General features: G+C 41.9%; 2 long non-coding RNA genes across 4 annotated transcripts; both read left to right on the top strand.

Annotated features, from left to right (window-relative positions):
* Positions 1–827: 827 nt before the first annotated feature.
* On the top strand, positions 828–15,485 carry LOC307199554. 3 transcript variants are annotated; one of them, XR_013832048.1, is made up of 5 exons: positions 830–1,638; positions 2,727–2,881; positions 4,737–4,866; positions 5,337–5,467; positions 15,106–15,479. It is a non-coding gene; the product is annotated as an uncharacterized lncRNA (long non-coding RNA). The 3 variants fall into 3 exon arrangements; XR_013832047.1 differs by lacking the exon at positions 4,737–4,866 and having other exon boundaries at positions 828–1,638; positions 15,106–15,485; XR_013832049.1 differs by lacking the exons at positions 4,737–4,866; positions 5,337–5,467; positions 15,106–15,479 and adding an exon at positions 3,666–4,600 and having other exon boundaries at positions 1,088–1,638.
* A 739-nt stretch (positions 15,486–16,224) lies between these two features.
* Positions 16,225–19,892, top strand: LOC307199593. The gene is made up of 2 exons (XR_013832092.1): positions 16,225–19,041; positions 19,415–19,892. It is a non-coding gene; the product is annotated as an uncharacterized lncRNA (long non-coding RNA).
* Positions 19,893–26,266: the final 6,374 nt, after the last annotated feature.

The raw sequence follows: 26,266 nt of genomic DNA, 5'->3' as shown, positions 1-26,266 counted from the left end.
CCCAGTAGTGATGTATGGAAGTGAGAGCTGGATTATAAAGAAGGCTGACCGCAGAAGAATTGATGCTTTTGAATTATGGTGCTGGAGGAGACTCTTGAGAGTCCCATGGACTGCAAGAAGATCAAACCTATCCATTCTGAAGGAAATCAGCCCTGAGTGCTCACTGGAAGGACAGATTGTGAAGCTGAGGCTCCAATACCACCTCATGAGAAGAGAAGACTCCCTGGAAAAGACCCTGATGTTGGGAAAGATGGAGGTCACAAGGAGAAGGGGACGACAGAGGACAAGATGGTTGGACAGTGTTCTCGCAGCTACCAACATGAGTTTGACCAAACTGCGGGAGGCAGTGGAAGACAGGAGTGCCTGGCGTGCTCTGGTCCATGGGGTCACGAAGAGTCGGACACAACTAAACGACTAAACAACAACTGCCACCATGCATACTACTTGGAAGGAATTTCCCACCCTCCCTGAATACAGGGGGGCTTTCTTCTGAGAGTTAGAAGGCACCGCAGGGGTCATCTAGTCCAACCCCCTGAAGTGCAGGAATCTTCCACCCTACATGGCCCACGAGCCTGAGATTAAGAGTCTCACGTTCTACCCACTATAGTCCTGTGTGTCTTGGATGCTTACCTGGGAGTAAGTCCCACCAAACTCAGCAGGAGCAATAAGCAAAGAAACTGGCTGCCCTGTGTATCTTGCTAGCTTCAGTGATTTGTGGGTGATTTTACAATGAAATGATCTTAGAATGTTGTACAGTGGTGCCTCGCAAGAAGACGAAAAGAATCTGTTCCGCGAGTCTCTTCGTCTTGCGGTTTTTTCGTCTTGAGAAGCAACCCTATTAGCGGATTAGCGCTATTAGCGGCTAAGCGGCTATTAGAGGCTTAGCGGATTAGAAAAAGGGGGGGAGCGAAAAAAATCACAAGACTCGCAAGACGTTTTCGTCTTGCGAAGCAAGCCCATAAGGAAATTCGCCTTGCGAAGCGCCTCGAAAAACAGAAAACCCTCTTGTCTAGCAGGTTTTTCGTCTTGCAAGGCATTCGTCTTGCGGGGCACCACTGTATCATTTTACTATTGTTAGCCGCTCTGAGCCCAGCTTCGGCTGGAGAGGGCAGGATATACCGTAAATAAAATTTTATTATTATTATTACCTGTATCTGCTAGCACTTTGTTGGTTTTGAGTACCTAACACAACATCTGTTCTTTATACCCAGGGTATTATGCAGCAAACTTTCCCAAGTCACTTCCTCCTTGAAGCTGTTCTCCCAGGAACTTGTTTAAGTATCGAAAACCAGCACCTTCCAAATCATAATTAATTCAAAGGTGAAAAAGTTCTAAACTTCTGGAAGCCCAATCCAAAATGTACAATGGTTTCAATGAAATGCATTGCTGAGGATTTGAAACTAGCGTGCCAGGTGTTTTTAAAAAAAATAATGGGTAGTTCTTAATTATTAAGATATGAATGATCGATAATGTATTGTTAAATTAGTTTAAGAATCTGTTGCTACAGCTAGAAACTTTTGACACTGTTAGTAAGAAAATAACAAGATCCCATTATAAAGAATCTTGTTTTTCAGCTTATGAACAAAGATGGCCTGGGTGATTTCACCATGAAATGAAATCCTAAGAGGAGTATTTCAAGTGTGTTTTGCTGTTTGTATTCAAGCTATGAGGATTTCAGTGCCTGTGTCAAAACAAATTGCCTAACTGCATATATTTGACATGTGAGATGGTTAAAATGTAAATTATTAGATAGAGATACACAGTTTTTGATATTTTGTGATTTATAGCCCAATGCTAGACATGCTCAGAGGTAAGTCACAATGAGAAGCCCTCCTCAAATCATTTACTTTTGAGATGAGACTGTCTTGCTTTTGAGATACAGTGGCATAACCTTGATTAACATTTAAGAATCCATAACTAAAATATATGTTTTTATTCCAGAGTAGCTGGGAGCATGAATATATCTACTCACTTAGATTAGATGGTACCCTACAAGCTTTTACTCAGGAGTAAAAATATTAGCTCAAAGTGCATACAAAGTTCTTAGCCCTGGGTTCAAAGCGTGGCACTGAATTGGCATAATGCTATGTGGATTTAAAATTATCCCAGGGTAAACTGCTTAATTTAATGATTAAATTAGCTGCAGAAAAGTAAGGCATATGTATTTGTGTGTGCATTTGTAGACAGATAGATAAAAATAATGGCCAGTATCTCCCCACCCCACCCCCACCCCCAAGAAAGCCCACTGGTGCCTGAATTAAGGGGTGTATTTTCTGTTTATTGGAGTCTGCAGCCATTATTTTAAAATAAGGAACGTCTGATAATGCTGTAAGGACGGATCCTGTAAACATATACAACTTTATCCCTCAATTCTCTCCTTCCATTTGGATCAAAATGGCGTTGTGTGTAATTGTAAAGATGGAATTGGGAACTGACTGTGGTCTCAAAGGCCGTTCTACCTGAGAAGCTGTTTTAACGCCAAGAGTTAAAACAGGCAAACAAACAGGTTTTCTCACTTTAGGCCCTCTTTTGCTCCCAGCAAAATGGGGATAAGGGCACAGCCTCTAGGCCCGTTCCCCCACAATGTGCGCAGAAAATCCGAAGTGTTGGGGGCTACGGGACACCCCCATTGAGTCGTCTGCAAGTAATTCCACTGGGCATTTGATCACAACAGGAGAAATTGCCTACTACCCTTGAAGCATTTCATGGTCCCCGTTACCTTTCAGAGCCTCTTTGTGTGTGCCATCCCACCCTCTGAGGTCTGGAGAGCTGGGGCTATTGAAGTCTGGGTATTGCTGCTGGAGCAGGAGGAATACTGTCTGTATCTCATCCTCTGGTCCTGGAAACATGGCACAGGGAGGAAGAATTGGGCACGATGCGAGTAGGTTTGTAAACTTTTATTTCAAATATATTTCAAGAGGCTTGTGATTCCCCCCCACCCCCTTGTATATTTTAGCAATTCAATATGCATCTTATTGCAGGCTCTTTAGGGCATTTTTGCATGTAGGCAATGTGCATATGAAATCTTGTTGGTTTCATTTACACTTTTTGGGGGGGAAAGAATTCTATTTGGGTGTTTTGTGCTTTTTTAACTGTTTGTTTTCTAGAATCCAGGCTGACCAATTTTGGGCATAATGCTCTAAGTGGCGGTTATTAGACTAATGTCTAATAACTGCGTTTATGATTGAATTGCTCAACTCCTCAAGGCAATACAACTTATACACAATGTAAGGCAATTTATTGTGGTTCTGTTGTTAAAAAGCGAGACTGGAGTTAATAGATTTACAGAGCTGTGTATAGAAATTAGCCACTGGTATTTTCAAGCAATGTTCATAGTTTTGGAAGTTGCAGTTTTTGAATCAGAGATGAAGGTTTGAAAGGGTTGTTATGGTGACCCTGCAGAGATTTATCTTTCTCTACCAAAAACAGGGTTAAGCTACAGTCTGATATCATTATCATCTATCTGTAGAATAAGAAATTATCATAATAAGCAACTGGCTTTTTGTAATTTGCTTCAAGATGAAAATAAAAACACTTTTCTTAGTTTGTTGGGCCGTTTTATTTGTTGAAATCCGCTTTAATGCAGCAAACAGATAAAATGCAGAAAGTTATGCTTAAGGTAATCATAATTGGCTCTTATTTACACTCAGAATATTAAATTCTAGCTATTCCTGATTCAGAAGCATACTGAAGAATTAAACAGTACAGTAGTGCCCCTGATGGAGCAAAACTACATTTAAAGAAACATCAAAACAGTGGGCCTCAGCCTTTGATGTGCAGCCTTGAAAGATACGTATAATTAACTTACAATATTGTGTATGCTAGGAACAGATTTCAAAATCATACAAATACTTATTTTTTCCCTGAAGCAGAACTTTATTTTAAATGCTACCTAACAGCAGAACAATACTCTCTTCAGTATACAAAATCTTTTCACACTTGCAAAAGTAAAATTGTTACATAGATGGCATACTCTAGCTTCTCTGATGGGATAAAGTTAGAAATGAATGCAAAAGAGGAATATCTAGCATTTCTGTATTGTGTTTCCGCCTTATGAGTAATAAATGCAGTGTCACCTTTGCAGTTGATAAATATATTTGACGTTTGCCACAGTAGGTGAGTAATTATTCTGGCCAAACCTTAGATTTATAAATATTACCACTAGGAGCAGCTTTTGTTTAGGTTTTTGGGTTGTTTTTAGCTCATGTTATACGTAATGACGATATTCTTTTTAGTGTTACTTAAGAAGCATACGTAAACATATTTAAAACACGCATGCATTTTCATGTATACGTGTACAATGCAAATATACCCACATACCTTGTTTTGTGACTGTTGGCGATCCCAGCCGAATTTTGCAAATGTCTGAAAATTAGAAAAACGTAATACCCCCAGACCAGAAAAAGCGAAAATAGGTGTTTATTTTTTGGGGACAGTCACCGATTTCATCTTGGATTGTCAGTGTTCGAGTGTGAAAGTTGACATTCGCCAAACTTGTTACAGTGAACGCCCAAAAATCTGATTACAATTTTTTGTTTATTTTAAATACTATTGGTAAGAATCACTAACCATTGCTAGAGGATTAAATTTTTTTTGGGGGGGGAAATAGATTCATAAACAAATTAAAAATTTTGAGCACGAACGTTCGCCCCCAAAGGTAAGTACAACATAGGACTACTTACCATCCTTTTTTCAATTTATATAGATACCCTAACCATTATATTTTCAAATTCCAGTGTGATTGTGTGACTGAAAGTCTCCTAGTGATTTAGCAGGAGAGACATTAGTCATCAAAGTATGTGATAAGGAAGCATGAATGGGAGGCGGCCCCCTACCAAACAGTAACCTGAACATGTAAATACAAAGGTTTGCATTTCTGATTTTTATTGACTTCAAAATGGGGGAGCAGGGGAACACAAGGATCATTCAAACACAAGGATTGCACAGAAGTAATGGGATTTGTGTCAGTGTATGTGGCCTTCAAACACATCCCAGTTTATGCCCTTTCAAGCATCCCACAGACTCAAAATGATCATTAACTACATATCTAGTCTTTTCTGAATTATATTCTTCCTTTTGTCTTTTAAATCAATATGGGATTTCTGTGTTTAGCCAGACTTGTAGGGGAGGAATTGTCTGAAATCGAATGGAAAGAAATTGTAGCAGCAACGCCTCTTTCCTCCAATTCCAGCTACCTGGTCCCAATATTTTGAATAATACGCAACCCCTTAAATTCTGCCACTTGATTAAGAATAAGAAGCCTGGGAAGCGGGGCATAACGAGTTGATAGGCTGCTTTGAAAATATTCTGCTGCAGCTCTATTTATTTCTTAACAGACTGCAGCCAATTCCTTCATCAACCAAGCCAACGTAATGAATGGTTAATTTGAAAATACTTGGCAAGGGGGATGAGAGTTTTATTTCAAGAGACCCCCAAACGGGCAAAATCTGGATTTCAGATTTGAAGGGTATGTATTTGCTTAGTTAAATTGTTAATGTTCCTTCCAGCCCTAAAAGCTTAAAACTATTCTGAAAAGAAGTTGTCAGACTAGTTGGAAACAAGAATACAAACAAGCCATGTAAATGTCCATTGGGCTGTGCAAACAAAGCAAGTTTCTATCATTATCCTGTATCCAGTGCTTTAAAAAAAATGTTTAGGGTTACTCTCATTTTCCTACTCATATTGAAATGCTGCCCCTCATTGAGGCCAAACTTAGATTCAGAAAAGGTTTTGGGGTCTGCGTCACTCCCCCCCCCCCGAAAAAAAGCTTTGCCTGCATCCATATTGCAACTGCTAAGGCTGTGATCCTAAATGCACTTGCTAGGGAGTAAATTCACTTATCACAGTAGCTCTTACTTCGGAGCAAATGTGCAAAGGATTGTTCTGTGGTAACAGTTGTGCCATTTTTGCAATGTCAGTGCTGCACAGATCTCAGCTTTCAGTTCCTAAGCAAATGCAGTATTGTTACAGTTCTATGCTATAATCATGCTCCAATGATGGGAGATGATGAGCAATGGAGGCGACCGCGAGAAACCCAAAAGGATATAAAGCGCTTACAGTCTTATTTTCTTTCCCGTTTTCCTTCACCGAAGAGCCAAAAGCACTCCGTCCCTTGGAATTCATCCGTCTTCCCCTCCCTTCTTTAATTTCAAAATGGGTGCAGATTTTTTTATTCACGGAAAGGTTAAAGGCGTTTCCCTTTCGCAAGGGGGATTATCTTACCAGAGGATTCTGGGACTGCAGATGTACACTGCGGCAAAATCCTAAATTCATCGGTTAAAAAAGAAAAATCATTTTCAGACCCCAGCTGTTTAAAATAATAGAATTATAGTAAATCATTGATAAGATTAAAACATAAAGCTGTTTTACACTCCAAAGCGTCCTAAAACACTGGGCTTTTTCTCTTATTTCATTACTTAAATAATGCAAATTTTAAAGTAGCTTTTCTATCCCGAGCACGCAGCGCCATGAAATCGATAATTTTTGATCTTTTGGTTAGTAGGCAACATGGTGAGCTATTGCGGTGACTGCAGGCAGCAGACATGTTCTTGTCAGCTCCAAATTTTCAGATTGTTTTTGACTCCATGGAGACTTGTCGATGGGCTGCAGAGCCAGTCATATGTTCATGCTTCCTACGTCGCTGTAGGGGTGTTAAAATAAATTTTAAAGAGGCACGGCTTTACGTACCTATATACAAATGTAGCTCTGTATTTTAAATAATAATAAAAATAAAGATTTGCTGGGTTTTTAAACAAAAAAATATGTAAAAATAAAAATAAAAGAATGGCTGGTGTGATTATAATCACATCATGCAAGGTCCACGGTTCCTATTTAGTGAAATTGCGCAGAGGGCAAGTTCTTAAGAACATCCCTGCTGTGCAGAGTGAAAAGCATGAACAAACCAAAGACAGAATTCATCTGTGTTTATATTTTACAGACAATGAAAAACCTACTCTTTGTATGCCTTTTTTCTTCCACCTTATTATTTCATGAAAACTGCAGCATTTTCCCCGCCCCCCCACCCGAACACTCACTCCCCCCCAGCGTTGCAGTCTTTGAGATTTCTTTCTTTCTCCCTTCCCCACCTTCTATTTTTTCTCCCTTGCACAAATTCTGCACGCGCCATCTTTGTCTATTGTTATCCTTTTCTGATGTTGCCCAATCCCTCCCCGAGTCGGTTAATAAATGGAAGGTGAAATACCTGACCAAAACATGTTTTTGTTTATTTCCACGCATGCACAGCCCGGAAGATGGGGAAAGGGGGACCCGCCCCAATAATTTTTCCTCGAGACTGCTATAACCTGTTGTAGACAGTGGTGCTGGAAATATTAACATAATAGCAACAGCTGCAGCCTAAATAGAAGCTGTGAGATAATTAATGTGCTACAACAAATTAATTTGCTGCAGGTGTGTGAGATCTGAACTGTATAACCCAAGCCGTTTCCTCTTTGAATGTAATTATGGCCCCCCCCCACCCACTTTTGCACCAAGCAAAAAATAAAATAAAAATAAATGCAGATTTAGGTGTCCTGCTATTAATACCTCATGTGCCTCTGTTGTCAAGGACCATCTTCCCTGAATGTTTTCATCATTGGTAGAGGACAAAATTAGAGGATTTTCGACCATCATAGAAGTGGGTGGCATTTTTAAAAGTATTTAAAGAGACTCAATATCTCCAGCCTTGAAGATAAAACACCTCTTAGCTATTCTTGTTTTTAAGATCCTTGCCGGTATTGGCGTTGCGCTGAGGCAGAGGAAGGACATTGGGGGGGGGCATGCGGCAAGTCCTTCTCAGTGGTAGCTGAGACAAGTTCAGATGCCTGCAACTTCCATTAGAAGACAAAAGGAATTTAAAGTCTGGTAATCTGAAGCTTAAGATAGACGCGGGTGGTGCTGTGGGTTAAACCACAGAGCCTAGGTCGGTGGTTCGAATCCCCGCAACAGGGTGAGCTCCCATTGCTCGGTCCCAGCTCCTGCCAACCTAGCAGTTCGAAAACATGCCAGTACAAGTAGATAAATAGGTACCGCTCTGGTGGGAAGGTAAACAGCGTTTCCGTGCGCTGCTCTGGATTGCCAGAAAACGGCTTAGTCATGCTGGCCACATGACCCGGAAGCTGTACGCTGGCTCCCTCGGCCAGTAAAGCGAGATGAGCGTCGCAACCCCAGAGTTGTCCGTGACTGGACCTAATGGTCAGGGGCCCCTTTACCTTTAATCTGAAGCTTGTTATTTATGGCCAGGTGATGTGCCATTCAATACAGTGAGGCTGGGTACCAAGTAATCATGTTTTTGGGTTGTAAACTGTATTTAATTCTCCATGTGTCAAATCTGCAAGTGAGCCTCTGGACGACTATAGTCAATGCAGAGACTGATGATTAGTCAACTACCTTATGGCTGGCCATCAGTGAGGCAACACAGTAACTCAAAAGCGCACAAAAGCTGAAGGTGAAGGGAAGCTGTCGTGCCCAGAAGCAGCTGCCCATATTCATCCCCCAGCCAGGAATGCAACAGCTCTCTTGTGCATGTTAAAGAAGCATCAGCCCAACTTGCAGACATGCCTACTCAGGAGTAAGCCCAGTGGGGCTTGCTCCTATAGAAATGGGTATACCACTGCAATCTCTTACTGGACTGAAACTTTTAAGAGGCTAACCACATCCTTGGAAACTTAAGGCTCAAATGTTGCTTTCGGCGAATGTTTTCTTAATTTGATTTTGCCTTTTAATTTTGCTGCTGCCACGCACTGCATTCCAAAGAGAAGCTGCACGACTAAAGCAAACAATTATGTACCATGTATTTTTAAAGGTTGCTCTGCCTTACGGAGTTAACCTTGAGATGTTTCTTCTTTGATCTAAAAACCAAAGCTCTGTGCGTGCCTATAGGTTCCGAAAGATGTTCTAAACTTAATTTCTTGGAGCTTGATCAGATTTCATTAGTGGTTTTGATTTAACTTCACAGTGATCTGAATATCAGGGGAAGATTAGCACCGAATCGTATTTTTTTACATTGCAACAATTCCAGTGGCGTCATTTCTTTCCAGCGTATTATGAGGACTCTGGGTGAATGATGATCATGTGCAGATGTTCCCCAATGTGGTTAAAGTTGCAGTCTTAAGCAAACCTTTTCTGAAGGGCAGTTGCCCCATCCCAGCCCCTTTGCCCACACAGCCATGTGCTCCTCTTCCCCACTGGGGTCAACGATGGAGCAGCTCTGCAGACAAATCTCCACAGAAGGTTCCTCTTCTCAATATTGAAATGAGAATTTTGTTCCCTTTAAAATCAATGAGACATAAGGCCCCTACCTTAAAATCCAGGCCTGCCCAAGTTGTGTCTACGCAACATCCAAGAGCCCCCAGGTGTTTGGGAACTTAATGTCCCTACACCATAGCTGTCAACATTTCCCCTTTTTTAAGGGAAATTCCCTTATCCTGAATAGGATTCCTGGCAAGAAAAGGGAAACATTGACAGCTATGGCCTGCACCAGCTAAAGGGCAAAAGATGCTCTTACTATGTTTCAGAATAGAATGCCTTACTGGGTTAAAGCATTGGAAATTTTAAAAAGAAATCAAAATTTGAATGCTAATTGTCCAATCCTAAAACATGCTGTACACAGCAAAAGTCTCACACTGATGCTTAGAGAGACCTATCAATAACAGAACTGAGAATTGGGGAAGATGCATTTAAAAAAATAAAATTATTTACTGAACATTGTATTGTTGTCAGGATGTCCTCTTCAGACAAAGGCCCCCTTCAGAGGAAACAATTCCATAAGATAATGGGATAAGGAATTGGTCAAAGCAATTTTAATTTATTTAATGCACATGTCTGTTTCTTGTCCTAGCATCCTTGACGTTGTCGTTTTCTAACATCTATTCCATGGTACGTTGCATTATCCCCCATCCTCTCTCTCTTCCCTTGGCGGAAGGTTTTTATCTCTCCCTTTTCTGATACTATATAAACCTTTGTGAATTCTCCGTTTCTGCAGGAAATTCCAAACCTCTCCCTCTTCATCTCTGCTCAAGGCAACATATCTTGCTTTGGGTGCCGACTCTCTTGACAGGATAGGATCTCCATTTTCCAGTCAGCCATTGACTAATCCTTACTTGTCATTGCCTTTTTTTGTATTTCTTCTCCTTCTTCGTGCCATCCTGCCGATCTAATCCTTAAGCCCTTAATCGGACCAAACTTTCATTGATGTCAGCAGCTCTTTTGTCCGGATAACAACTGCCAAAACCACTCCCCATAGTTGCACCGCTCTGGTAATATTCGTAACAGTGAGCTATAATGTCTGCATGAATTTTTTAAAAAGCCTCCCATTTACTACAATGAAGAAAACTATATTATGGTACATCCAGCACAGGGGGGGAAATGCCGGTCATTTCTTCTTGCTTCTGAATTAAACACATTTGTTTGACTAAAAAAAATGTGTTTCACTGCAAGAACAGGCCACTTACAAGTTAGGATACTCTCTTTTCAGTGTTGTAAGTGGCTTAACAACAAACTATTCGCTGTAAAAGAGACCTTCTTCCAGCTCATTCTGAGAACGTTTCTTTATATTGAGCATTAAATACTTTTATATTAGTTTCATTTTCATTAACCCATGTTAAGCAATAATGATTAACTGTGTAGCTTTGCAAATACTGAGGATGGGAACATCTTGAACTTGGGTCAGTTTTTCATGATCCACTGCAAATACCTTCTGAATATTTATATTCTTTATTTATATTCTTTCTAACAAAATATTATTGAAACATGAAAATTTAACAAGAAAGACTGAAAGCAAGAATGTATACCTTTTTTTCCTCCCATGTTTATTATTGGCAGGATCCATAAAATTATACATTGTTTTGCCCTTGGCGGCTGGGGCTAACAGCTCAAGCCACAATTCAAAGGGGCTTAACAAAATTTCAAAATATTATGGGCAGTATGATTTTGCCATCTTTATTTATACATTGTCCACCTGACTGGGATGTCCCAGCCACTCAGCACAGCTTCCAACATATATAAAAACATAGAACATTTTTTTAAGAAAACTTCCCTATACAGGCCTGTCTTCTGAAGGCTCATGGGTCGGATAACTCCATACCCTCCAACATTTCTCTCATGAAAATAGGGACAACCTACCATATCCTCCAATATTTCTCGAATGAAAACAGGGATGTCCTGAAGAAAAGCAGGGCATTCCGGGATCAAATCAGAAACCAAGATGGCTTCTGTAAATCCGAGACTGTCCCTGGAAAATAGGGACACTTGGAGGGTCTGAGTCATGATTTTGCTCAGTGTACTTGTGAAACCTCAACCCAGTATACCTGAAGGAGCATCTCCATCCCCACCGTCCAGCCCGGACACTGAGGTCCAGCTCCGAGGGCCTTCTGGCGGTTCCCTCCCTGCGAGAAGTGAGGCTACAGGGAACCAGGCAGAGGGCCTTCTCGGTGGTGGTGCCCGCCCTGTGGAATGCCCTCCCATCAGATGTCAAGGAAATAAACTACTACCTGGCTTTTAGAAGACATCTGAAGGCAACCCTGTTTAGGGAAGTTTTTAATGTTTGAGGTTTATTGTGTTTTTAATATTCTATTGGGAGCCACCCGGAGTGGCTGGGGAGGCCCGACCAGATGAATGGGGTATAAGTAATAAATTATTATTATTATTATTATTATTATTATTATTATTATTACTACTACTACTCCTCATGGCAGCCTGCTTGGATGATTTTCTGTTCAGCAACTGCACTCTTTTCTTCCCGCTACTGGAAATTGCCATGGGGAGACCTGAGACAGGATTTTTTGCCTAGGTTGTGGAATGCCCTGTGACAAAGGCCCGAATGGCAATTTTGCTGCCCTCCTTTCCAGTGAGCAACCTTTTGAGAAGGCTCTTGACCTGCATTGCTTTTATTTTCTGCTCCAATCTGTTTCCTTTTCGACTACTACAAATTTTACCTCACGACTGCTTTATAGGATTTTTTTTTCTTTACATAAAAAAGAGAAAGAAGAATCGTAAGCTGCCTGCCAGAGCCTTTGTCCAAAGGGCTGAATGGGACTTTAAAAATAAAGAATGGAACAAAATGGAATCTTTGCTTGGAAATTGTTCTTCTAGACATTTCCTGCACACATCCCCTTTGGGTTAAATGTACTTTCACAGCCCCCCAACCTCAACATCTGGCAATGGGGGATGTTTTTTGGGCAAAGCTCACAGGTATACGCAGTATGTGGATATTCCAGCATAGGGATGCAGGAAGTTGTTTGGGGCTGCCACATAAATTATGCAGCAAGGCCTCCCAATTTGATGTGGCTCAAAGTACAAGAGACCTTGAATAAGGCTAAGCTCATATTCCAGAAGAAAGAGAGCCAATTAGGAGTTCTGTCAGGAGGAGGGGCTTTCTTTGTAGATGGAGAACTATCCAAATAGAATGCTAACCAGACTTTCCTCTACGATCTTTGCATCCAGGGCGGTGGTGCTCAGGTTTATGTGTGTATTAACAACACAAAAAACCCATTAACAAGAAACCCTAAAACATAAATATACAATCAAAACGACATCAGAACAAAACCGGCAGCAGATGAAATAGTGGTGCCCAAGGTCTAAAAAGCACCAAGATGCTTTTTTAAAACTCGGAAGCAAAGGAAAATTAAAACAGTCTTGGCTAAAAAGACCATGCCGTAGGCCCCAGAGAAACTTTTCTGGGGTCATACAACTGGGGTGCTGCTATGTGGCTCACCCTCATTTGGTGTGGGCTGCCATGGAATAATAATAATAATAGTAGTAGTAGTAGTAGTAGTAGTAGTATATTTATACCCCACCCATCTGGCTGGGTTTCCCCAGCCACACTGGGGGGCTTTCAACATACATAAAAGCATAATAAAACATCAAACATTATAAATTTCCCTAAACAAGTCAGATAGTTGTTTATTTCCTTGACATCTGATGGGAGGGTGTTCCGCAGGGCGGGCACCACTACCTAGAAGGCCCTCTGCCTGGTTCCCTGTAACCTCACTTCTCGCAGTGCGGGAACCACCAGAAGGCCCTCGGAGCCGGACCTCAGTGTCCGGGCTGAATGATGGGGGTGGAGATGCTCCTTCAGGATCTCTGAAGATGATATCAGGGGTGTGAGAAGGACATCTATAAGAAGACACTTTAGGTCGTGTAGCCCAAGCCATTGAGTGCTTCAGAGGTTAATACCAGCCTAGAAACTGAGTGGTAGCCAGTATATCTTATACACCAGCTGGATAGCGCATGTGGTTAGAGTGTGGCACTGATAATGCCAAGGTTTAAAGATTGATCCCAATAAAGGTCAGCTGCATATTCCTGAACTGCAGGGAGTTGGTCTAGATGATCCTCAGGGTCCCTCCCAACTCTGATTCTTTATATGGCAAAGCACTGGAAAAATATATAATCGTATTAACCCATCACCCAAGTTAACCTTGCTGCCCTCTTGTGAACCGGCTCTCGTTTCCTGCCAATTTCAGAGGCCCATTTCGGTCCGACCAGTTTCCATGTCTTATACATTACTGTAATCCACATGCTTATAAAAAAAGCAAAACAAAAAAGCAACCTGCCTTTAAAAAGAGAAGATTGTCAGGCCAGTACTTCCAGTTCTCTACTGCTTCATTCTTGAAGCTGTAAAGTTGCTGGTGTAGTCAAGCTCAGGGACATTTCACATGTTACTTTTTCTTTTTCTCCTACTGAGGTTTATCTGTGAAGGAATGGTTGTTGTTGTTTAATCGTTCAGTCGTGTCCGACTCTTCGTGACCCCATGGACCAGAGCACGCCAGGCACTCCTGTCTTCCACTGCCTCCCGCAGTTTGGTCAAACTCATGCTGGTAGCTTCGAGAACACTGTCCAACCACCTTGTCCTCTGTCGTCTCCTTCTCCTTGTGCCCTCCATCTTTCCCAACATCAGGGTCTTTTCCAGGGAGTCTTCTCTTCTCATGAGGTGGCCAAAATACTGGAGCCTCCGCTTCACGACCTGTCCTTCCAGTGAGCACTCAGGGCTGATTTCCTTAAGAATGGAGAGGTTTGATCTTGCAGTCAGTCCATGGGATTCTCAAGAGTCTCCTCCAGCACCATAATTCAAAAGCGATCTTCTTCGGCGATCAGCCTTCTTTATGGTCCAGCTCTTACCTCCATACATCTCTACTGGGAAAACCATAGCTCTAACTGTACAGACCTTTGTTGGCAAGGTGATGTCTCTGCTTTTTAAGATACTGTCTAGGCTTGTCTAGGATTTTTTCTTAGGACGTCCCTATTTTCATCAGAGAAATGTTGGAGGACATAGTAGGACACCCTTATTTTCATCAGAGAAAGGTTGAAGGGTATAAACTTAGGCGACCCCTAAGCCAAGGAGGTAATTAACTCTACAACCTTTAGAAGACATCTGAAGGCAGTCCTGTATAGTTTTATTTAGTTTTTATATATGTTGGAAGATGTATAGGGTAAAATTATTATTATTATTGTTATTATTATTGTTATTATTGTTGTTGTTGTTGTTGTTATTGTTGTTGTTATTATATTATTATTATTATTATTATTATTATTATTATTATTATTATTATTATTCAGTTAATATCAGCCTATAAATTGCTTAAATCCAAGTCATCAGACAAAACTGTTTTGTGGATGGCTGCCAGAAATGTCTAAATGGCCTCATCACTTCTGAAACACAAGCTTCAACATGCGAGAGAGATTTTTGGGTTTTGGTAGGCGTCGTTCTCAGAGTCATAAAAACACAGTACCCTTGAGGGACAGCTATATTTAGGATTATATGAAAATGTTGCTAAAGAGATAACAATCATAGTATTGAAATACTATTGTTATTGTTACTGAAGCCGAGATCCAGAGAAAATAGCTCTTACATTACAGAGAAAAAATCAAAGCCAAGGCTGTGATAATGACTATGGAAAGTATTTTTATCCTTCTTATAGGTGAAAGAGCCCAGAGTCCGAAGGAAAAATACATGATAGCACGATCGTAAAAAAATCTCCTAATGCACAACAAACGCATTCCTTTCCCTGCATTCTAACTACAGTGCATTCTCCTTGAAAGGTTTGAAGCAGGTTTTAAAGACTGATTAAGAGGAAATTTGGTAATCATTGACCATCATTTGTGTCTGTGCAGGTGAGATGAAAAGGAATTGGAAGAGGAGAGAAAATAAAGAGAAAGGCAAGCCAGAAGTGCACTCTGTCCTAAAAACAATCAGACTCCTACTGCAGAATCGCCCACATTTTGCGTCAAGCAGGCTGAATTCTGCAGCTTCTATAAATGTTGAAAAATTGCACAATTGAGGAATTTGTTTCCGATCTCCCAAATGCGGGGATGAGCTATGAGGTTGTTGTAAATCAAATTATCTACGGCCTCTAAGCTAGCCCCTCTCAAACTTGGGTTCCCTGGTGTTGTTGGACTACAACTCCCATCATTCCTTACCACTGGTATTCATAGCTAGGGATGATGGGAGTTGTAGTCTGATAACATCTGGGGACCCAAATTTGAGAAAGGATGCAAGTACTGGGAATCCACCCCTCACACACACTTTCCACTCACTCTGGGTCCCAAGATTTCACTATGGATTTTTCTCCAGGTCAATGACAGAGCACATACGTTGCATAAGATCTCCAATTCGGTTCCCAATGTCTCCAATGGCAAGAGAATTCCAAGTGGCCAGGAATGGAAAGGACCTTTGCCTAATACTGTGTTGAGTCCCTGCTGGCCAAAGGAAATCATCTACCTTGGATAGATGGGTCTGTCATCTAATTCTGCACAAACCACCCACACATCTGCACTTTTCAGGATACCTTTGCTTCCTTAAGCTAGAAGCGTTCACAAAAGAAGTATTATATATTGAGTCTACTGTATACCCATCCCTTCCACCCAAAGGAGCCCAGGGCAGTAAACAAATGGGAAAACTAAAAATAAGGACAAAGCTAAAACCTTATAAAACAGTTAAAATGTCTCCACGCCCATCGTTCTGCCCGGACACTGAGGTCCAGTGCTGAAGGCCTTCTGGCGGTTCCCTCCTTGCAAAAAGCCAAGTTACAGGGAACCGGGCAGAGGGCCTTCTCGGTAGTGGCACCTGCCCTGTGGAACGCCCTCCCACCAGATGTCAAAGAGAAAAACAACTACCAGACTTTTAAAAGACATCTGAAGGCAGCCCTGTTTAGGGAAGCTTTTAATGTTTAATAGACTATTGTATTTTAATATTCTGTTGGAAGCTGCCCAGAGTGGCTGGGGAAAGGCAGCCAGATGGGTGGGGTATAAATAATTATTGTTATTATTATTATTTAAAATCTTCCTTCCATCTAGCCATCTTGCAATTGCCAGGAACAGTATTATTTGACTACCAAATGCCTGAGCGATCATGAACGTTTTCAAATTCTTCCTGAAATTTAATCATAATGGAGACAGGCACAGCCTACTAGGAAATGCATTCCGCAAGTGGGGAACCACCACTGAAAAGGCCCTACCATGGATCAGTGCCAACAGGGCTGCAAAAATCAATAGGGGATATTCTTTACCCAATACTCAATTCTGTGCTACCTCGGTATGATAGTACAGTGCTTGCTGCGTGGTTTATGATCATTTTGCCTGTTCTAGGTAGCTCAAAGGATTTGTTGTGCCAATGAATTCTCCTTTAGCTGTTAAGGAAGCCCTACAGAAATTTGTGGTCTATATATATGTATATATAGAGAGAGAAGGATAGATCATCTACAAGCTGTCCCAGATGACGGGCAGCCTAGAAAACAATTCACGTCCAACTCCCCTCTAGTATCCCAAAGCACCGCTGTGTTGCATCAGGAGAAGAGATTTACACATATTGAATTCACTGTTATTACTTTGACAAATAAGATAATCCCTCGGAGCTACTTCCTGCATAATCATTTTGGCATGTTTCCCACTGACCTTAGAAACAGAGATAAGAGCATTTGAGTAGATTGAAGTCAGCTTCTTAGACCTTCCTTTGCTTGTGGACTGATAGCTTCTGGGAAATGTCATGAAGAGGGCTTTAGGGTTTTCGCTCTTGCCGTTTCAGAAATACGGGCAACAAAGAATCCCCAAAGTAAACTCGGAATTCCGTAGTATGCTAAGCTAAACACGCAGCAAAAGGCTTCATTGGAATGCTTCCACCCTGTAATAAACAAAAATCTGCCCTTATGGGGAACACAAGAGCCCTTGTAGAGTCCTTTGTAGGTTTTCCATTGGCCAGAGAAAATAACAGAGGCCAACCAGAGAATATTGAGAAGCAAAGCAGCTCGTAAGCCTGATCCTTATTGAACTGTTGCAACAGGGTGCTCCCCTCACACGCAGGAAAGTAGGAGGACCCAGAACAAAGGTGTTCCCACCCTTATATAGACATTTTAAATTCCCTGCCCTGGAGCTCAAGACCACCCCTCCATACATCATACATACATCACAGAAGGGGTGTAACCCAAGACCACCCCCCACAAACATCATACCTACATCACAGAAAAGGTGGTCTACAACAGAAATTTGAGTGTGTTGTTTATCTTCTGTCTGGCAGGTTACCTGTTAATGGTCACTTGAATGGATACCCTGGGGGGCCTGGCCAGTCTTTTATAACAATAAATACTTAGTTCCCGAGCCAGGTCACAGGCTCACCCTATTCATACACAGACATACCCTTAAGACAGGATTTGTGAACGAAAAGACAATGGGGAGGCTTTTCCATTTTCCTTTGACCTAGCAGAGAAATATTTGAGGTCAATTTGGGAGGGACAAAATGGTTTCAGGACTTTTTCTGTGGGGTTTCAGACATGTGGTTTATATATGCAGTTATGAACATTTATTGTGTGTGTGTGTGTGACCTTAAATTTTTTATTTCACCCTGTAGAGATATTTTGAAGGAGTGGGAGAAGCAAAGAAACTGTGGGGAGAGGAGGGAATGACGGAATTAAATCAAGACGGAAACCTAAACAGAAGCACTTTACGCTGTTGTGGAACCATGCCTGTATCTTCTAAAATTACAGAAAACAGAAATATAGCTTGTAATGTTGTTAACAATAGAAAAGGTGGTTATAAAACAATGGACGAAACGGAACTGCCCCCACACCAGGCTTCCCTGGGCCTTCAGTAGGGTTCAGTGTGTTTAAGAATGCAGTCTTAATATTTCTAGTGCTACAGACCTCTCTCTTTCTCTTACACACACACACACACACACACACACACACACACACACACACACACAAAAACACACACGGCTTCTCACATTGGTCCTTACTGGGATCTATACCTTTTAAGCCCCAACGTTCAGTCCTCATCATTATTGTACATCGCCGGAGCATCCATTTGTTCAATGAAGAAAAGTACCGTACCAATAATGAAAGACTGATTTGAAATTCTGATTCCATTGCACTGGTAGCAAATTGAGTGGGCACGCTATTTATACGGAGCCAGTTCCTGCAGAAATGGCCCCATTCACCGTCAGATCAGTGGTTGCTTCCAAACCTTTAACACTGGAAGCATTGCTTTTAGAAACTAGCAGAGTTAACTCTGCTTGGCACTTAATTACACTGCTATATTCTCCATAAACGTCTAGCAATGCCCTTCCTCACAGGCACTATTCTCCTATTATGTTTACTCATAAATAAGTCCTGGTCAGCAAAGGCGCCATTTCTCCCCGCAACTGGCTCTTTAAGTAATGATTTCCTTCTTGCCCCATTAGTGGCTTCTGCCCATTTAATTAACTGCTTTCTGTTCACTTGTGTGAACTGGCCCTTGATTAGTCAGTTCCTGTTCCCTGTGAGTGGTGCGGCATTATTCATTGGCTGAATTTGCAGTTGAAGCAATTGCCCATAATTCCCCACCAACTTTTGCTTATGATTTCAGCAGTGGTAATATCCATCATCCATAGTTTCCATTATTTTTAAGGTTGCCATCTTTAATTTAATTGATTGGTTGAAACAGATTAAATTGGTTAAAATGCTTGGTTTAAAAGCCAGTTTAAAACAATACACAGTACCATCATGTTTTATCGGAAGTAATTTATATTGCATTTAATGAGGCTTACTCCTGGGAAAGTGCACATAGGACAACCAGCAGGTAAAGGTAGAGGTAAAGGTAAAGGGACCCCTGACCATTAGGTCCAATCGTGGCCGACTCTGGGGTTGCGGCGCTCATCTCGCTTTATTGGCCGAGGGAGCCAGCGTACAGCTTCCTTGTCATGTGGCCAGCATGACTAAGCCGCTTTTGGCGGAACCAGAGCAGCGCACGGAATCTCTGTTTACCTTCCCGCCAGAGCGGTACCTATTTATCTACTTGCGCTTTGACGTGCTTTCAAACTGCTAGGTTGGCAGGAGCAGGGACTGAACAACGGGAGCTCACCCCGTCGCGGGGATTCAAACTGCCGACCTTCTGATCGGTAAGTCCTAGGCTCTGGGGTTTAACCCACAGTGCCACCCACATCCCCAACCAGCAGGTAGCATTCCTCTTTTGCACGGAAGGGAATGTGCTTTCTAAAACATATGCATGCACCATCTTAAAGGAAGGAAGGTTTTTTTTCTCTCTTCCTAATTCTTGTTGACTCAGATTCTGTTGAATCAGATTCAACTTTTTTTCCCCAACTGGGTGGCAGTTCCGATTCCTTTGCATTGTGCCAAATTGTTTAAGGAAGCTGAATTAAAATCCAGGGAGAAACATTTGTCTACATCCTCATTAAAGGGACTAGAATAAGTCTGATCTTAAAATTGCCCAGTTCATTTTAATTAGCATGACCACCTCTCCAGCACGACTCTCCCCTTTTCATTTGCCTTTTCGTTACACTAGAGTAAAGCTGGGTTTTATATTTATCTTTGCTGTTGACTTCACTTGTAAACTCCATCGCTGCTTTTTCTCCGTCTGAGCAATTTGGGTGCTTATGAAGTTGTACTGAATAAAAATTGGCTTCTATGTGACTAAGTCTGCAATCTTAACCCTGTGTGCAAGCCATGGTAAAGTAATTAGAACTTACTTCTGAGTAGATATTGTTAGAATTGCACTATGAGTCATAGTACAACTAGGCTCCCTGAAACATGGACTTAACTTAGTCATAACTAACTTACATCCAGTTATTCAGTAGGTCTACTCTGAGTCGTGGTCGTAGCCAGGATTTAGGGGGGGGGGGCATAACATAACATCGTCCTCTGTCTGGCTCTGTCTAGCAGATTCAGAATGAAATGTCTCAACAGCAGTTGTTTTAAATTACTTTCTTTTGACCTCAGTGCTCAGAAAAATCTGTCAAAATCTTTCTACAATTTCTACTTTTAGTTATGTATTTTTATTCATTTACTTGATTTGGGGGGGGGGGGCAGCAGCCACCCTGGGTATGCCTATTCTCTGGGTATCTTATTTTGATACAACCAGCGTTTCCCCCCCAAAATAATATTTAGGGGTACTCTCATTTTGACTCAAGAAAACCACCATTTTATAGTTCCAATCGGGGGAAATAAATACAGTAAGTGGACAAAAGTACAAAGATTCACAAAATGTTTAGGGGTATGCATACCCCTGCGTACTGCCAGAAAAAAAAGGACTGGATACAAACAATTAAGAATTATTTCTGAAATGTTCAGCATCATTGTCATGCTGATATTTTGTTGATATTTCACAATGCGTGAAATTGGTTCTTTAATTTTGCTCATTGTTTCTTCTTAAATCTATTTTAAAACATTGCAGGACGACGATGTGATGTTTGTTGCACATTTTGTCATTTCTATGAGTTTCAAACTACTCGAAGCATGGTAATGTAGAAAGGCAGTACAGTGGTACCTTGGTTCTCAAACTTAATCTGTTCCGGAAGTCCATTCCAAAACCAAAGCGTTCCAAAATCAAGGCACGCTTTCCCATAGGAAGTAATGCAAAATGGATTAATCCGTTCCAGACTTTTTTTTTTAAAAAAAACCCTAAAACGGCAATTTAACATGAATTTTACTATCTAACGAAACCATTGACCCAATCACCTTCTCAATCCTGCCTGTGGACGGTCTGGGAGTCAGCGTGTTTTTACATGAGTAGAACATGTCCTTTGATTTAAAATGCATCTCTGGGTTATTTGTGGGGCCTGCCTGGTGTTTTTACATGAGTAGAATGTGTGCTTGTATTTAGAATGCATCTCTGGGTTATTTGTGGGGCATAGGAATTCGTTCATTTTCCGCCCCAAAATATAGTCTGGCCCACGACATGGTCTGAGGGACGGTGGACCGGCCCACAGCTGAAAAAGGTTGCTGACCCCTGAACTAGTTCAACCCCCTGCAATGCATGAATCTCAGCTAAAGCATCCATGACAGATGGCCAGCCAACCTTGGCTTAAAAGCCTTAAAAAGCGAATCAGGAAGGATAGGAGCGAAGCCAACAAAGAACCAGGAATGGAGCCTGAAAGCATCTCGCTGTTCATTGGGAAGAACTGGCTTTTCAGGCATGAACACTGGTTACCTGAACGAAAGGTGGGATGTTTTTGTAACTAACAAATCAGTGAAATGGTGGCCGGCAAGTCAAGGGGAAGTAGCCGAGACCTGAAAGAAGGATATTGTTGAGAATTTATCATGAGAATTTAGTAAAGCAGCCAAGGTCAGATCATTTATCTCTGCCGTCTGTCAAGGGATGACATCATTGCACTGCTCAACCTGGAGAGATTTCCTGTTGACAGTTTTTTTAAAACGCAGAAAGTCATCTTCTTGAGAAAGCCCTGCCCTTATTAGTCAGTGCAAAGCCGTTGCACAGTAATACAGGCCAGAGTTTGTGCTAAAGGTCTGTCAACATTGCCCAGCCCACTTTGTGGAAGAATGGGCAAGTTTTTCCTCAGAAGGGCAGCGCAGGATGATGGCACATGCAGCACCCCAGCGTGATGTTCCCTGAGCCTCCATCACAAACTACCAGGGCTGAAAGCTCAGCTCTGTCTGCAACTGCTTCGTGCGGTGACGCAATCTGAAGCATCATTCTGAGCAATGAAGTGTCCTGAGACTCTGGGCTGGTCCCACTGATCAATGGGCATTCCTAGACAGGAAGGAATATATAAGACCTACATTGGCTCCCAGTACATTTCCGAGCATAATTCAAAGTGTTGGTGGTGACCTTTAAAGCCCTAAATGGCCTCAGCCCAGTATATCTGAAGGAGCGTCTCCACCCCCATCGTTCTGCCTGGACACTGAGGTCCAGCGCCGAGGACCTTCTGGCGGTTCCCTCCCTGCGAGAAGTGAGGTTACAGGGAACCAGGCAGAGGGCCTTCTCGGTGGTGGCGGCCACCCTGTGGGAACGCCCTCCCATCAGATGTCAAGGAGATAAACAACTATCTGACTTTTAGAAGACATCTGAAGGCAGCCCTGTTTAGGGAGGTTTTTCATGTTTGAACTTTTATTCTGTTTAATATTCTGTTGGAAGTTGCCCAGAGTGGCTGGGGAACTGAGACTTTGCCTGAGGAGCGCAGTTTTCCTGGCTGTGCAGTGTTTTCATGGGTTCTTGAGATCCGATTCCTGGCTTTATTCTTCATCTCAGACTTGTGGCTGGGCCCCTTGACTCTCATGTCCTGGCACAACTCCTGGCTCCCTTCTGACAGCAGCTCAGCCCTGAAAGTCTTACTGTCCCAGAACATCTCTCCCATGAGCAACTTCTTAAAAAATAAAATAAAAAAAATATATTTATTACTTTTAAAGCAAAGAAAAAAGAGAAAGAAAAAAAAACAATACAATACAATATACAAAACACAACCTTAACACAATAAACTAAACAATACAAAACAAAAACAATTTAAAAACATACATCATACCTTTTCCATATTCTATCTTTCATTCCCTTGTTTCATCGACCTCCTCTCACCTCCCTCTTTGTATTCCACTTCCATTAATTGTTTCAGCAATTCCTTTCCATCTTTCTCTGTTTTCTATCATATAAATGTCTTAACATATTTTTTATCTTACTTCCATTAAAATTAATATACTTATTTAAGCTTAACTCCTTATAGCATTTCTACTAAGGCCATAAAATTTCATTCCAACATTTTTCTATCACTCATTAATTTTACAATATTTCTATATATAGACTTTAAGTTTTCCAATCTTCTTCCACCATCTCCTCTCCCCGGTCTCGAACTCTGCCAGCCACTTCCGTCAGCTCCATACAGTCCATCAACCTGGAGATCTTATGTCCGAGGCTCTTAACTCTTTTCCAAGTCCCTTCTGCAGGTCTTCTTCATATTCTTTCCCATGAGCAACTTCTGTTGCTCTTCAGGTTGAGACCATGCAGGTGTTAAAAGTTCCAGCAGTGAACACTGAGCAACCAAATGAACCACAGCAGAGGATGCAGGCATACCTGTCCGTATCGCATCCTTGTTGAGAAATGTCCCTGTCCTTTGGAACATGCTTAGTAAATGGGGGGAAGGGAAACGTGTGACTATATCTCCCAGCCAACATGGTCAATATTCAGGGATGGTGAGAGCAGGAGAGCCTCAGGGTCCTCATCCCTTTTGTAAAGAGTTCTAGCATTGCCTACCGTGGTCCATGATGAAATAGGAAAAAGGCCCTGAGCAGTCAGCCCTGAGTTCCAAAACACAAACCTCTTTTCGTGAAAACATCTCAGCCTTATTTAGGAATGAGTGGTGCTATTGCTGTGTTATCACTTGGTGGCTGGGACCAAACTTCTATGCTATAGCGAAGTGGCAGCTTAATCAACCAGTAGATTCCCACCATGCTCATTTATTTATGTACATTTATTATTGTCTGGTATATGCAAAAGGGGCATTAAATAGCTGTGGTTTCTGATGGCCTTCGCCGTAACTGTGTAGCTATAGGTTTACTGCATGCTACGTAAGTTCTTTGCCATATAAGGGGTTCCTGTAGAGGAGAGTCACGTTATTATTTCCTTCATTTCGTAATGTGCTTCGTAACTCATTTTTAAGCAAACGAATGTGATTTGTAATTGTCACCAAGAAAGACAAGCTGGTAATTTCCACTACAGAAAGTGCAATGATAAACACAGTTATGTCGACATAAGATTCCATTGAACTCTGTGTCGCGTATGACTCAATCTGAATTCGCTTGCGGAATTAAGGTTTACAAATCCCAGAAGGGAATTCAGTGTCTAGAACCGCTAGACTTCATCTGACATTGCAGTTGTCCTGTAATTCTCCTGCTTACATGTGAAACTCTCTCTCTCTCTCTCTCTCTCTCTCACACACACACACACACACACAAACAAACAAACAAACAAACAAACATATAGAAGGAGCACTTCAGGTAATTCTGTAAGCTGTTTTGGTATGTCAGCTGATCCAAGTGCTAAAATCAGGGCCTAAATGCAGGTCAGTCGACCCTCCAAGTGTCCCTATTTTCCAGGGACAGTCCCGGATGTATACAGAAGCCGTCCTGGTTTCTGATTTGATCCTAGAATGTCCCACTTAGGATGTCCCTATTTTCATTGGAGAAATGTCTGAAGCTAGGGTATAGAGTTATCTGACCCTTGGGCCATCTTAAAGCAGCTTTCTATAGGGAACATTTTAAATGTTTGATTATGTTTTTATATCTGTTGGGAGCTGCCCAGAGTGGCTGGGGTAACCCAGATAGATAGGTGGGGTATATCAATACAGTTGGTACCTCGGATTACAGACACTTCAGGTTACATACGCTTCAGGTTACAGACTCCGCTAACCCAGAAATAGTACCTCGGGTTAAGAACTTTGTTTCAGGATGAGAACAGAAATTGTGCTCTAGTGGCACAGCAGCAGCGGGAGGCCCCATTAGCTAAAGTGGTGCTTCAGGTTAAGAACAGTTTCAGGTTAAGAACGGACCTCCAGAACAAATTAAGTTCTTAACCCAAGGTACCACTGTATCAATATTAATAATAATACAGTCGTACCTTGGAAGTCGAATGGAATCTGTTCCGGAAGTCTGTTCAACTTCCAAAACGTTCGGAAACCAAAGCATGGCTTCCTGCAGCCAATTGGAAACCGTGGAAACCCTGTCGGACATTCAGGCTCCACAGAATGTTTGCAATCGGGAACACTCACTTCCAGGTTTGTGGCGTTCGGTAGCCAAAACGTCTGAGTAGTAGTAGTAGTAGTAGTAGTAATAATAATAATAATAGGACATCCCAACTTTCATCGGAAAAATGTTGAAGGATATGTGAGAGAAGGGTTGGTCTGGCCCCAGATTCCTCTCATATTTTATACCCAGTTTCCGGGTACCAAATACAAAGCAAAGTAAATGACAGAACTAGCTTTTTCGGAGATGTGCTGAATTGAGGCCTCGGGTGCCTGTGTCGCTTTGCATTGCTACTACGGAGGCCAATCCGTGTCAACTGCAGCCTGTAACAAATGCCGCCCAAAGAAGTATCCTTGAAAAGAGAAACTAAAAATTCAGCATTTTACATGGTGCCATTAATGGTATCTGACGGGAAGCTAAATAAACTCCCATCATGTATTACTAATTTATAACAAGGCACAGATAGCGTGGAGAACCAATTGCTTGGAATCAATAGAGATTTAACGACCTGTAGAGGGGGAAATAAAGCATTCTGTCAAAAATGCAGAAGGCGCTAATGAAGTATGTATTAGAGCACAAAACAAGAGAAAAGAAATTAGAAGAGACCCTGTCAGCGTTGTAGATGGTAATAATGCACTGATCCATCCGAGGAGGAAGATATTTTGCTCAGCAGTCAGAGCCGGCCCAACCAGGAGGCAGGTGAGGCCAGTGCTTCTGGCGGCAGAAGTCCTTCAGGTGGCATGCCTTTGGGTGCCCTGCCTGCCCCACTGCCTCCACCAGCAGTGGAGAAGTACTGCCACCTTTGGAATCAATTTTGGGTGATTTGGGATAAGATCTCACCTGAAATCACGCGAGATCCTGTGGAGTGTGCAAGATCTCACACGATTCTGGGCAAGACCTCGCCCCAAATCAGTGCAGTCTTAGGGCTCATGTTTGGAGTCTGCTGTGAGTCATTGCTGCTTCCTGGGAGTGGCTGGGGAAATCCAACCAGAAGGGGGGGTATAAATTATTATTATTATTATTATTATTATTATTATTAGGGAAGGAGAGAGGAGGTGGCAGGGAGGCTTCTCCTTTCAAAGAAACAGCAGTGACTCAGTCAGTTCTTTTTTCCTTCAGAAAATGTTTAGGGGTACTCTCATTTTCCTACCCTTATTGAAATACTGCCCCTCAATGAGGCCAAACTTAGATTCACAAAATGTTTAGTGGTATGCATACCCCTGTGTCCCCCCCCACCATAAAAAAACTGTTGTCAGGAGGTCAGCTGTGTGTTGTCATGTGATCATGCCATCCACTACTGATTGGGCCGATTCACTTAA

Source organism: Podarcis cretensis, assembly GCF_951804945.1.
Source record: "Podarcis cretensis genome assembly, chromosome: 12".
Classification (NCBI taxonomy): domain Eukaryota; kingdom Metazoa; phylum Chordata; class Lepidosauria; order Squamata; family Lacertidae; genus Podarcis; species Podarcis cretensis.
This window is presented reverse-complemented; position numbering and strand designations above follow the sequence as displayed.